The sequence below is a fragment of the Oryctolagus cuniculus genome, chromosome 2 (assembly GCF_051225735.1).
Source record: "Oryctolagus cuniculus isolate XC-2025 breed Fujian yellow rabbit chromosome 2, ASM5122573v1, whole genome shotgun sequence".
In the NCBI taxonomy this organism is placed as follows: domain Eukaryota; kingdom Metazoa; phylum Chordata; class Mammalia; order Lagomorpha; family Leporidae; genus Oryctolagus; species Oryctolagus cuniculus.
Genome location: NC_142868.1, coordinates 109,920,698 through 109,934,506, shown reverse-complemented (window position 1 = coordinate 109,934,506; position 13,809 = coordinate 109,920,698). Strand labels below are relative to the sequence as shown.

The 13,809-nt window shown below is 40.7% G+C and overlaps 1 pseudogene; it reads left to right on the top strand.

Moving 5' to 3' along the window:
• The window catches only part of LOC127489661 (platelet-activating factor acetylhydrolase IB subunit alpha2 pseudogene), a 79,761-nt pseudogene that overhangs the window by 40,583 nt on the left and 25,369 nt on the right, over nt 1-13,809 (top strand).

Below are 13,809 nucleotides of genomic sequence, written 5' to 3'. Positions count from 1 at the left end.
GCACAGTAGCTTAGTCCTCTGCCTGCGGTGCTGGCATCCCATGTGGGCGCCAATTCAAGTCCTAGCTGCTCCTCTTCTTATTCAGCTCTCTGCTATGGCCTGGGAAAGCAGTGGAGGATGACCCAAGCACTTGGGCCCCTGCACTCACGTGGGAGACCTGGAACAAGCTCCTTCCTCTTGGCTTTAGATTGACCCAGCTGCCGGCTGTTGTGGCCATTTGGAGAGTGAACCAGGAGATGGAAGACCTTTCTCTCTGTCTCTCACTCTTTCTGTCTTTAGCTCTACCTCTCAAATAAATAAATAGACTCTTTATTAAAAAAAAAAGTCTCGGCTGGTGCCATGGCTCAGTTGGCTAATCCTCCGCCTGTGGTGCCGGCACCCTGGGTTCTAGTCCCAGTTGGGGCGCTGGGTACTAGTCCCAGTTGCTCCTCTTCCAGTCCAGCTCTCTGCTGTAGCCCGGGAGGGCAGCAAAGGATGGCCCAAGTGCTTGGGCCCTGCACCTGCATGGGAGACCAGGAGGAAGTACCCGGCTCCTGGCTTCGGATTGGCGCAGCACCAGCCGTTGTGGCCATTTGGGGAGTGAACCAATGGAAGGAAGACCTTTCTCTATGTCTCTCTCTCACACTGTCTATAACTCTCTCTCTCTGTCCATCTCTCTCTCACTGTCTATCTCTTCCTGGTAAAAAATAAAAAAAAAAGTCTCATGTAACAAGTGCATGATATCAGAATTTGTAGAACTCATACCTTATTTTGTGCTTGCGAACTACTTAAACTCTCCTGATCTCAGCATCCTTTGGTGAGAAATGAAGTGACACTATTCTTTTAAGTTTTAATTTATTTATTTTATCTATTTGAAAGACAGAGACAGACATGGAGAGAGATCTCTCATTTGTCCGTTCATTCTTTAAATGCCTATAACCATCAGAGCTAGGCCAGACAAGGCCAGAATCTGGGAACTCTGTCTATATTTCCCACATGGGTGACAGGTACCCATGCATTTGAGCCATAACCTACTGCTTCCCAGGGTGCACGAATTGGGAAGATGGAATCGGAGCAGGGCCAGCACTGAACTCAGGCACTCTGATACGGGACACTATGCCAAATATCCGCACAGTCCAGTTCCAATGTTGTTTTGTTTCTCCAGGATATATGGACATAAGGAGATTGCAGTGTACTAATATCTGGATACCTTGGATACCTCTCATTTAACGTGTGGATATTTGGTCTCTACATACATTCTAGACATTTATCTTTTTTTTTTTTTTTTTTGACAGGCAGAGTGGACAGTGAGAGAGAGAGAGAGAGAGAGAGAGAAAGGTCTTCCTTTTGCTGTTGGTTCATCCTCCAATGGCCGCTGCGGCTGGCGCGCTGCGGCCGGCGCACCGCGCTGATCCGATGGCAGGAGCCAGGTACTTATCCTGGTCTCCCATGGGGTGCAGGGCCCAAGCACTTGGGCCATCCTCCACTGCACTCTCGGGCCACAGCAGAGAGCTGGCCTGGAAGAGGGGCAACTGGGACAGAATCCAGCGCCCCGACCAGGACTAGAACCCGATGTGCCAGCGCCGCAAAGCGGAGGATTAGCCTAGTGAGCTGCGGCGCCGACTCGACATTTATCTTTTACACACGTTCCAAACACCTGTCTGCATTCCTGTTAGTAATTCGTCTCTGAAAATTTCCATTTGTTTACCCAGAAAATAAGGGAAAGAAAGTTGATATTATTGTCTATCATTTTCAGATATGTATTTATGAAAATCTCTATGTATGTATATAAACACACACATATGGCTTATTTAACTACTCTACAGTATCTATTTTTGTATTAACTACACATTTAGTTTTTAAGGGCTAAAGTTATAACCACTTCCTAGCATTGCATTCAATTTTAAAAGGGACTCTGGGACTCATAAAACTCTTAGATATGGCAAATAGTGAAGTTTCTATGCATGAATTACTACTGTGGGGATTTTAGAATACGCACATATAAGTTGCATTTTTCTCTGTTTTTATATTTATACTGATTCTTTGTCAACAAAAATGTATTTTTTAAATTCCTCTCATTAAGCATTGAAACAGCCTGCTTTCTTACCTGGTTTTCCCATGTGCTGACACCATCTCAAGGTGCCTCATATTTGCGGTGTTCCAGACTCTCATAAGCAGAAAAAGGCAGATTTAATTGCATAGATGTTAATTTTAATTTTTGATGTGTTTAACCAACACATCAGTTCCTAGTCTATCTTTCTCAGATTCAGTAATTACATTATCTATTCATTTGTTCAATTCCTACCTCCTCAATACCTTCAATGAAAAGCGCAGTGTGAACATTACTGTTATTTTGATAACAAGAATCTTTTAAACAAGCATTATATTCATACCTAGAACGTATTTTGGATTTTTTATAAATATATATTATGAGCGGGTTCACTTGATCTAAATTTAATCTTGTTTCAAATTTTTGCTATGTGTAAAATTGAACGTGATGTGAAACCTGGAAACAAGGAAAGTTCATCTTGTAAGTGAAAAGAACAGCACTGATGTTCCAATTGCTTCTCTCCCACTGTTAGGGAAATAGAGTTGGGGATCTACTTTTCTGCCTCTGATTGGTGTGAGTAACAGAAAGCATGGAATTATTTAGCATGTCGAACCTTAATGGTGCAGTTCAGGATTTATCATGTAAATGCTATCTTAAAATAGTATATTTTAAAATGGTTTGGTTTAAAAGGTGAAAAAAACTTTACAAGTATTTGTTTAAAAATACAATTCTTTGCCTTAGTCATAGTGGAGTTTTAAACTTTCTTTTTAAAAGGTGCGAGTTAAAATATTACACAATAGAATTTCATTTCCATCTGTTTTATCAGGAATGCAAAACGAAGAAGCGTAATATGGATTAACCTTTTGTCTTTTCTAGGGCATCTGTAACACAGGCTTGCTATAACAAAGGGCCTTCAAAGTGCGTGCTCACAAACCACAGAAATTTATTTCTCATGGATCTGGACAATGAAAATCCAGAATCAAGATACCCAGATTCATGCTGGTGCAGTGGCTCACTTGGTTAATCCTCCACCTGTGGCGCCGGCATCCCATATAGACGCCAGGTTCTAGTCCCAGTTGCTCCTCGTCCAGTCCAGCTCTCTGCTGTGGCCCCGGAGGGCAGTGGAGGATGGCCCAAGTGCTTGGGCTCTGCACCCACGTCAGAGACCAGGAGGAAGCACCTGGCTTCAAATCAGCACAGCGCTGGCTGTAGCGGCCATTTGGGGAGTGAACCAATAGAAGGAAGACCTTTCTCTCTGTCTCTCTCTCTCTCACTGTATATATATCTACCTGTCAAATAAAAAACAAAAACAAAAACAAAAAGGATGCCCAGATTCTGTGTCTTGTAAGGGCCTTTTTCCTGGTTCATGAATTCATTTTTTCTGCTTAGGTGCTCATATGGTAGAAGGAGACAAGGCATACAGTTTTTATAGTTCTTACATAAGACCTAGCATAGTTCTTATATAAGAATTAGGGTAGTTCTTATAAAAGAACTAATTCTAATTCTATCTTGATACAATCTTCTCATTTCTTTGTGACTGGGTTTCATAATGTGCATTTGGAGGAGGCATAGCATTCAGACTATAGCAGCAATATTATCAACTGCCCAATTTTCAAGAGGTTCCAGTCAACATTATATTGTCTCCTTTCCCTTCATTCAGTAACCCAATAGAATCCATGTGCCACTAGTCTCTAGGATATTTCCAGAAACTACACGTACAGGTGTTCCTCAAGTTATAATCTGATTATATTACAATAAACCCACTGAAACTTGCAAATATTTTACGTACAAGATGCTTGAAATGCTGCTATCCTGTTGTACCTCCTGGCTGAGTGAGACAGCACTTTGTCCTGTCTCTTAGTTGCTCTTCTAATGGTGAGGGTTCTGTAGGGAGCTGCAGCTGCCACTACCCAGTGTGGCAATGGAGTTTCCTACAACACAGCCCTGGCCCAGGGAAAGAGTCACATTCAAAATTCTAAGTGTGGTGTCCACTTAATGTGAATCACTTTCTCACCTTTGCAAAGTCGAAAAATCATAACTTGGGGATCATCTGTAGTTGCCTTTGTAGCATGGGTTGTGTTTTTTCTGCATTTGACTCTGATAGAAATGCTGAGCAGTGTACTAGGTTGCTTTTTAACGTTAAACAACAGTTGTTTAATTCTGGTAACAAAGAAGATGGAAGCTTTGATTACCCCTGTTTCACAGATAATGAAACTGAGACTCTGGAAACTAAGTGACTTGTGCAAGGGTAGAACCTGACTTGATTCAGGCCATCCAACTCCAGCAGCAGAGCTCTTGGCAAGACTCGGAATTAGTGTAATTATTATTTATTATTCTCTGTCATTTATATTATCACCTTGTTTTCTTTCTCCCATTGGAAAGGTGAATAGCAGAGTATTTCATGATGTTTGTTAAATAATTAAATTATATTTATTTTGGTGCAGAAAAATATTGAAATCCATGCAGTTTTTTAATGATAAGCATTTTATTCAAAGTTTCTGATGATCCCCTATGTAAATTTGCTTTCCTTTTCTGTCACTTTTTTTATTTCTTCTTTGTTTATTACATACACGATCTTCAATCAGGCAGAAAGTAGGAATCATTCTTCTGATGTCTCAGTAGCATTCTATTGTGTGTATGTGTACATTTCCTTTAACTCGTCACCAGTTGATGGACATCTGGGTTGACTGCATATCTTAGCTACTGTAAACTGAATTGCTGTATGTGTAGGTCTATCACTTTATTTTATTACTTCATGGTATAACTTAGGAAAAGCTTTTAAAATGCTAATAAGATGCAACTAGCCGAGTCAAGGTTATGCTGCTTCTCCTTGAGGTTAGGACATACTAGATCTTTCTTGGTGCCCCATTTTCTATAGCATCACATGTCCAGGCCACCTGTTCTTTTCTTTCTAACTTTTATTTAATAAATATAAATCTCCAAAGTACAACTTTTGGATTATAGCGGGTTTTCCCCCCAAAACTTCCTTCCTACCCACAACCATCCCATCTTTACTCCCTCTCCTATCCCATTCTTCATCAATATTATTTTTAATTAGCTTTATATACAGATGATCAACTTAGTATGTACTAAGTAAAGATTTCAACAGACTGCACCCACAAAGACACACAAAGTATAGAGTACTGTTTGAGTAGTAGTTTTACCGCTAATTCTCATAGTACAACACATTAAGGGCAGAGTCCTACATGGGAAGCAGGTTCACAGTGATTTAACAATTGACACTCTTATTTATGAATTCAGTAATCACCTGAGGCTCTTGTCATGAGCTGCCAAGGCTATGGAAGCCTCTTGAGTTCACCAACTCTGATCTTATTTATACAATGCCATAGTCAAAGTGGAAGTTCTCTCCTCCCTTCAGAGAAAGTTAATGCCTTTTTTGATGGCCTGTTCTTTCTGCTGGGATTTCACTCACAGAGATATTTCATTTAGGTCATTTTTTTTGCCAGAGTGTCTTGGATTTCCATGCCTGTGAAACTCTCATGGGGTTTTTGGCCAGATCCGAATGCCTTAAGGGCTGATTCTGAGGCCAGAGTGCTGTTTCAGGCATTTGCCATTATATGAGTCTGCTGTGTATCCTGCTTCCCATGTAGGATCATTCTTTTTAAATTCTGCTCTAAGTTACCTTCATTCTGAATTCTATCTTTGCTTCTATAATTGTCCCTGTGATAAACTTTTAGTCACATGTTTTCTTGAAGCAATTAATTCTGTCAAGAAGCTGAAAGAAAACATAGCATTTGATGATTACTTTCACCAGAATGCATATCAGAGAGATGTGGATTTGAAGTTGAGAACTAGAACTTTGATTTGTGAAACAAAAAACAAACATATCCCCAAATCTACTTTTGCCAAGAGGTGGTGTTCAATCTGGCTTTTAATGAATTTTTGAACTGAAATATCAACCCTTCCAAAGGAAGCCATATTGAATTCTACAAGATTAAAATTAATGTAATCATACTACTGTGTCAAGTATCTAGCAGGAAGAAGAGAATGCAGAAGACTCTATTTCGGTGTAAATTAAGGCAACCTCAAATGTCAATCTAGACTTTGCAGGACCAAAAATATGCAAGAGGAATGCTGAAACAAAGAAGCAGGTAGTGGGAGAGGGGACGTGGGATTGTAGAGTCAAACATAGGCCTACACCCAGAAACAACGAATCTGGAATTGTTTAATGGCTGAAATTCAGATTTCAAGACTGAACTGTTGTAGGAATATATTTAAAGCCTCAAATTGAAGTGTATAGAATAGTTAAGGGGAGGGGGAGGAAGTAGTGGATCTTGGTAATAAACTATGAGATATGTAGCACTTCAATGTTACCCAATGAAAGTTGATCACCCACAGCAAGCCAAGGTATATGGGATCACAACATCACATGGTTTCTAGAGGATAAGAAAAAATGTTACAATAAAAATCCAGCTAGTAGCTTTGAATGCAAATGATAAAGATATGGACATGAATGGAGGCTGGGGAGACAATAGGAAGGGTGCCTTAGTCCATCTTCTGTTGCCATAACAGAAGACTACAGACTGAGAAATTTAGCTGGGGAAGTTGACAAGACCAATACCAACTTGTTTCATTTGATGAGACCAATAGTGCTGCACCGTCATATGGTAGATGATATTGTATGGTGAGACAGAGGAAGTATGCCTGCATCTTCTCATAAAGCCTCTAATGTCATCATGAGGGCTCCACACTCGTGAAGAACCCTAATGGTCTCTCAAATGACCCATCACAAATACCACCAGTCTATGGATTTCAGAATCAAGTGTATTTTTCCCCTCTTCTTTGAAAAATGATTCATTAGTAAGACCTAAATCAGGTACATATCAAAATGTTACATAAATATATGACTTCCCAAAGAAGCCTTGTAAGATTAGGTTAAGATGCCCTAACATACCACTTTGTAAATTCAGAAACAAACGCTGAACCAAGTCATGTGCCATTGCTGAAAGGCAAGTCATGGATTATAAAAAGAATGCTTCACAAAACTAAAACAAGTCGGGGAACACTTAAGAAACACTAGCCTCTACACACTGGAAACCACCAGCCTAGAAATAGGTTGGTGATGCACCTGTGAGTCTCTAAGGACAAATTGAGGCTTTCCCTTCACAACTTGTGCATCTCTTCTACTCAGTTAAAATACAGGGAGGATGCTTGGACATTCTGAGACAGAATGAATTTTTTCCCTTGCTTCCGGAAGGTTGGATGCTGCACTGGTTTTACTTGCTCCTCTCTATGATACCCTCTCTCAGGGATTAAGTTTCCAGCACATGGACTTTTGGAAGACACATTGAAACCCTAGCACAGGGTATTTATAAGATGATGCCTTGCAGTAAGCTGTAAGACTTTGGGCAGGAGTTTGAGGATAATAAGAAAGAGCACAAGACACTAGTGATTGATGGAGTTGGGGTGATCTTCATGGGCACCAGTGGTCTGGAAATCAGAATGCCAACAAATCCATTGTAGATGCAGAGTTACATGACTAGGGCCTCTGTCTCATAATCCTGATGATGCGGGAAGGAGAGTGAGGTAGACCCAACAAATGGCTGAAATGTGGCTCAGGCCTGGGCTCTGCCTTTTGTGGCTGTGAGACCTTGAGACCAGTCTCTTGATTCCTTTCCTATAAAATGAGAATGCTCCCAGAAGCTGTTAGGAGAAACAGAAAAAGAGTGCATGTTTCTGTACTTAAAATAGTGACTCAAATATAAATGCATCAGCAGATATGTGCCATTATTGTTACCCAGAATAGCTTGAGGGAAGCTTAGCACACTCACAATTGAATGTTGGAAGTGGAGGCAGCTGATTAGCAGAAGTCAGAATTACTGGGAAAAACACAAGAGAGAAGGGGTAAGATAGGTATTTAGAAGGTACAACAAATTGGACATAGGCTAGGGTCCTATGTGATTATTTGTGATTAATGCATTAAGAACTTTACATTGACCACTTTTTTTTTCTTTTTTAGGAATAGGGATGCTACATGAAGAGTCTATAAAATCTTCACATAAAATGCATATTATGAAAAAATTCTGCACAAATTTCAAGATTCTTTGCATCAAAACGAACTTACCATTTAATTTTCCACAAACTTTTGAACTATCCCTGTATAATACTTTCTGGTTGTTGAAGTTATTTAATGTAACTCCCTATGTTCTCCTCCCAGACACTTAGCAAAGCCTGATAGCCACACAAAAGACTTCCAGGTATGTGTGTGTGTATGTGCGCTTGTGTGCATGTGTGTAATATAAGAGAGTGACTCCACATTTGGGTTGATGGGATAAAATGGAAAAAGGGCACACCAGAGAGCAAAAAAGGAAAAAAAAAACTAATTTATCCCAGTCAGTAGCATAGAGACAGCAGTGATTTTGAGATTCTAAAACCCTAGAGAATGTGCAGGGGATCTAAAACAGGCATTATGTATCAACAATATTTAGATATGAAAACACAAGCAAGGACAGTGTAGCTAATAAATGGGCTATAATTGACTAAACAAATATTTATTAAGAGCATCCTCTATGACAGATATTTTGTTAATCTTGGTAATAAAAATATATGTAAATGGATTTTGTATTTAATGCTTTACCATGCATGAGGGAGATAGACAAAAACATTGGGAATACAATGTGATACAACCAGATGAAAGATGATTTTAGTGTGCCTAATGAAGCCAAAGTTGATTTGCCAGACCAGAAGATCAAAAGGCTTGATCTGTTACCTGACACATGCCTGTGAATCTCTAGATGAGGGAGAGAGCAAACGCATATTCCAGGTAGAATCAAAGGGGTGATTGAGAATTTGTCATGCTATAAGAGGCAAAAGATGAAGACACGGTGGAAAGCAGTCATGGTAAGAAGAGCAGGAAATCCTCAGATGGTAAAGGGTCTCTTATGCATGATAAGGAATTTACTACCACTTTCTCTGGTACAAGCAGTCGTGCAAGAGTGCGGGTCTGGACAGTGTCTGAATTGGCTGCTGGAGGCGCTGCTGTTCTAGGAGACGGGGCTTGCATTGCTAAGGAAACTCTGAGGCATGCTGTAAAATGTTGTTTCAGAGTCTTTTTTTTTTTTTTTTTGACAGTCAGAGTGGACAGTGAGAGAAAGAGACAGAGAGAAAGGTCTTCCTTTTCCATTGGTTCACCCCCTCAATGGCCGCTGCGGCTGGCACACTGCAGCCGCCACACCGCGCTGATCCGAAGCCAGGAGCCAGGTGCCTCTCCTTGGTCTCCCATGTGGGTGCAGGGCCCAAGCACTTGGGCCATCCTCCACTGCACTCCCGGGCCACAGCAGAGAGCTGGACTGGAAGAGGAGCAAGTGGGACAGAATCCGACGCCCCGACCGGGACTAGAACCCCGGAGTGCCGGTGCCACAGGTGGAGGATTAGCCTATTGAGCCAGGGCACCAGCCTCAGACTCTGGAGTCTTGCTGTGCTACAGACTTCTAGTTCCATCCCAACCTCCCAGTGGATACTTTCTAGGAATAGAGCTTGAGATTATGCTCCCTTGGCAAGTGTGGCAATTATTTTTCATGCAGGACAAAAGTTTGAGGATAATGATCTTGGGATGATTCCATGAGCAACTCTGTTACCGTCACTAACCAGGCTGTCAGGAGAGAGAGGAGGAAAAGGAGTGGAGGCAAGACACAGGGACTATCATTATGTTCTTAGAATTGTTCCTACAAATCCCATCGAATCTGTCAAAACTATTTAAAAATTAAAAATTAAAAACAAAGAATAACAAAAAAAGTTCAGGAAGTAGCGTGGTAAGATTTGTCTCTTTGAATGTTCACTATAAGATTAAAATGATGCAATTTTGGAGGTGGGGAAGGGGAATAGGTAACAGGAATTGACCATGGGATTTTGAATAAGGACATTTCTGTGGTTGCTTCAATATACAAGATATTCCCTTTATTATTAGTCCATACTATGTGTCTCCAGAACAGAGATAAAGTTTGCTAATATACATCATTTTTAAAATATTTCAAAATTCATCTTGTTTATTGTTAATTGACTTATTTATGGTTCTGTTCATTTCAAAGCCTATAAAATATAATTCAGGAAGGATCTGTCATCATTCTCCTGAGACGTATATAATCCTGGAGTCAATGACGAGCTCTGCTTGTTAAGGTAAAATAATAGATAGACACTTAGTCTAGCAGTTAAGATGCTCATTAAGATGCTTTCATCCCACACCAGTTCCTGAGTTTGATTCTCAGCTCTAGCTCATGATTCTGGTTTCCTGCAAACACAGAACCTGAAAGGCAACAGTGACAGCTCAAGTGGTTGGATTCCTGCCACCTACATGTGAGACCTGAATTAAGATCCTGGCTTCCAACTTGGGCCCAGTCTAGTCCTGGCAGTTTGGATATTTAAAGTAACAGCAGACAGAAGATTCTCTCTCTTTGTCTTTCACAATAGATGGTGAAGTATTTACTTTAAAAATACTATGCTCAGGGCTGCACAGTGGTGCAGCTGGGAAAGCCGCTGCCTGTAGTCCCGGCATCCCATATGGGTGCCGATTGGAGACCCAGCTGCTCCACTTCCAACCCAACTCTTTGCTTGTGGCCTGGGAAAGCAGTAGAAGATGGCCCAAGTCCTTGGACCCCTGCACCCATGTGGGAGACCCAAAGGAAGCTCCTGGCTCCTGGTTTCAGATCAATGCAGCTCCAGCTGTTGTGGCCAATTGGGGAGTGAACCAGTGGATGGAAGTCCTCTCTCTCTCTCTCTCTCTCTACCTCTCCTTCTTTCTGTGTAACTCTGCCTTTCAAATAAATAAATAAATAAATAAATAAAATGTTACACTCATGTGTAATAGTGACCTACATTTAGTGAGCTACTGCGAATCATGCCTTAAGGAATAATGAGATAGTAGTTGACAGTAGCTCTTACTGTATTTAATTTCCATATACTAATAAACCTCAGTATTTTTATAAAGATATACTTATTAATCTAACAGGTTATAATAATAAATATCATAAAAAGAAACTAAAGAATCAACAATGATTATAAAGTCAATATTTAAATAACGAGTGGATGATTTTGACATTTTTGCATACTTGGTAGGAAAATAATCTCTGAGAAAACCAAGGTATTTTCATAAAACCCCTATTTCTAAAACTAGGACTTCAGAATTTTTTTTATAATTTTTTTTATTTGACAGATAGAGTTAGACAGTGAGAGAAAGAGAGAGACAGAGAGAAAGGTCTTCCTTCCATTGGTTCACTCCCCAAGTGTCTACAACGGCTGGAGCTGTACCCATCCGAAGCCAGGAGCCAGGTGCTTCCTTCTGGTCTCCCATGTGAGTGCAGGGGCCCAAGCACTTGTGCCATCCTCCACTGCACTCCTGGGCTACAGCAGAGAGCTGGACTGGAAGAGGAGCAACCAGGACTAGAACCCGGCGCCCATATGGGATTCAGCAGACGGAGGATCAACCAAGTGAGCCACAGTGCTGGCCCCCAGAAATCTTAAGTACATGTCAGTCAATAAGTGCCAGGCAGCCATAGAATGCAGTCACCTCTGGGGACACAAACTGACCACTAGGGACTACAGTCCAAATCACAGCACAGTTTGAATGTCTACAATCAGGACACAAATCCTGAGATTTTGCAGTGAAAGGTTGGAGAGGAAAATAACCTTCCCCATACAGGTGAATCCCAAAGAGTGACAGCTTCAGTGGGTAACTTACATAGAAAGGGAGCCCACACCCACAGGGAAACTGCATGTATGAAAGAGGAAAAATTCCTTACTTGAGAAAGAATGGGCTTTTCAGTAACTGGAGATTGGATAATTAGCTTTGCCTTTTGAAAATAAAAATAAAATTAAAATAGCTTCCTCATCACATACTATACTCCAAAGTAAATTAAAGATGGAGTAAACCAAATGGAGAAATTTAACTTGTAAATATTAAAAGAAACATGAAATAGTTTTATAGTGACATAAGTAGGGCTTTTAACAATAAGACACAAAGTAAAATATTGAATGTATATTGAATAATTCAATCCCATTAAGGTTAAAAAAATACTTGTTATCACCAAAATGTGAACACTACTATAAAACTGAGAAACAGTGTCTGTATCACATAGCCTATGGAAATGTCATTAGTTTAGTGATCAGAATATATAGAAAAAAGGGAGGGCATGCTTTTGACTCAGTGATTAAGATGCCACATGCCATGGCTGAAACCCGACTGGAGGGTCTGAGTTCAAGTTGTGGCTGTGCTCCTGGTTTCCAGCCAGGGAGGCAACGGGTGAAGGCTCAAGTACTTGGGCCCCTGCCACATACACGGGAGACCCTGACTGAGTTCCCAGCTCCTAACTTAGGCCTGTTATGAGCATTTGTAGAGTGAACCAGAGGATGGGAGATTCTCTCTCTCTTTCTCTCTGTGTGTGCAGGTGTGTGTCTCAGTGAATATCAAATTAAATAAACAAACATTATAAGAAATCATTTTAAAAACTCTTAAAATTCAGTAAGAAAAATTCCTGGCATAAAATAGATGGCACAAGAATAGTCATTTCATGGAACTGGAAACAAAAATGGTGATGGAACATGTGACAATAACATTATTCTTACCATTAATGAATTCATATTAAAAACAGATTGAGGTATTTTACATTAACTAGTGGACAGAAACTGCAGAATTGAATAATACAGCACTTCTTTCCTTATCTGCAGGGCATACATCATAAGATCCCCCCAGTGGATGCTTGAAACTGAGGTTAGTACTGAAGTCTATGTATACCACGTTTCATTCTTACTAGATCTTAGCAGCTTGTGCATACATTATTTCTTCTTTCTTCATTGAGAACATTCACTTTTCACTCAAAGGCCGAACTGTACAACTTCCCTGTTGTGTATCTGAATTTCCAGCAACACCACTTTCGCCTTTGGGGGCCATTCACTGTGATACTGTAATATCCATGACCTACCCCTCTTGGTTCCCACTGTCTTGGGTTTCAGCTGCAATATTTCTTCCTTCCAGAAGTCTCTTTATGTACAAAGATCATGTCATACCCTGGGGTGTACTTAATTGGTCTTCTGTCCTTTTCCTACATATCATCTCTCAGTTACGATTATCTGATAACTGAAGTCAAGTGACTAATGAGAATCTATTTTATACAGCCTGGATGCACTTACCAGAGGGCAGACTCAGGCTCTGGATGAGATGGAACAGGAAGGCTCAAGATTTCATCTCACTACTCAGAAATGCATACACGTTACAACTTAACAAATTGTTTATTTCTAGGAATTTTCATTGGATGTGTTTGAATCATTGTTGCATGTTGGTAACTGAAATCTATGCAAAGTGGAACAGGAGATAAAGGGAAACTTTTAAACCAAACTCCGTAAAGCACACGCAAAAACAATTTTTAAAGAATAAGTATTTATTTATTTGTCTGAAAGACAGAGTTACAGAGAGAGAGAGCAAGAGCGAGAGCGAGAGAGATCTCATCCACAGGTTCACTCCCCAAATAACTTCAACGGCTAGGGTTGGGGGAGGCAAAAGCTAGGAGTCTGGAAGCTCATCCAGGTCTCCCAAGTGGGCGGCAGGGACCCAAGCACTAGGGCCATCATCCACTGTCTTCCCAGGAGCATCAGTAGGGGGCTGGATCAGAAATGGAGCAGCTGGTACTCCAACTGGCACTCATATGGGATGCCGAAACTGAAGGCAGAGGCTTAACCTGCTGTTCTACAACACTGCCCCAGATAGAAACAGAAACTATTCAGAGCTGGAGAAGAGGTTCTTTGGTACAAGCACCATGAAAACTGCAGTG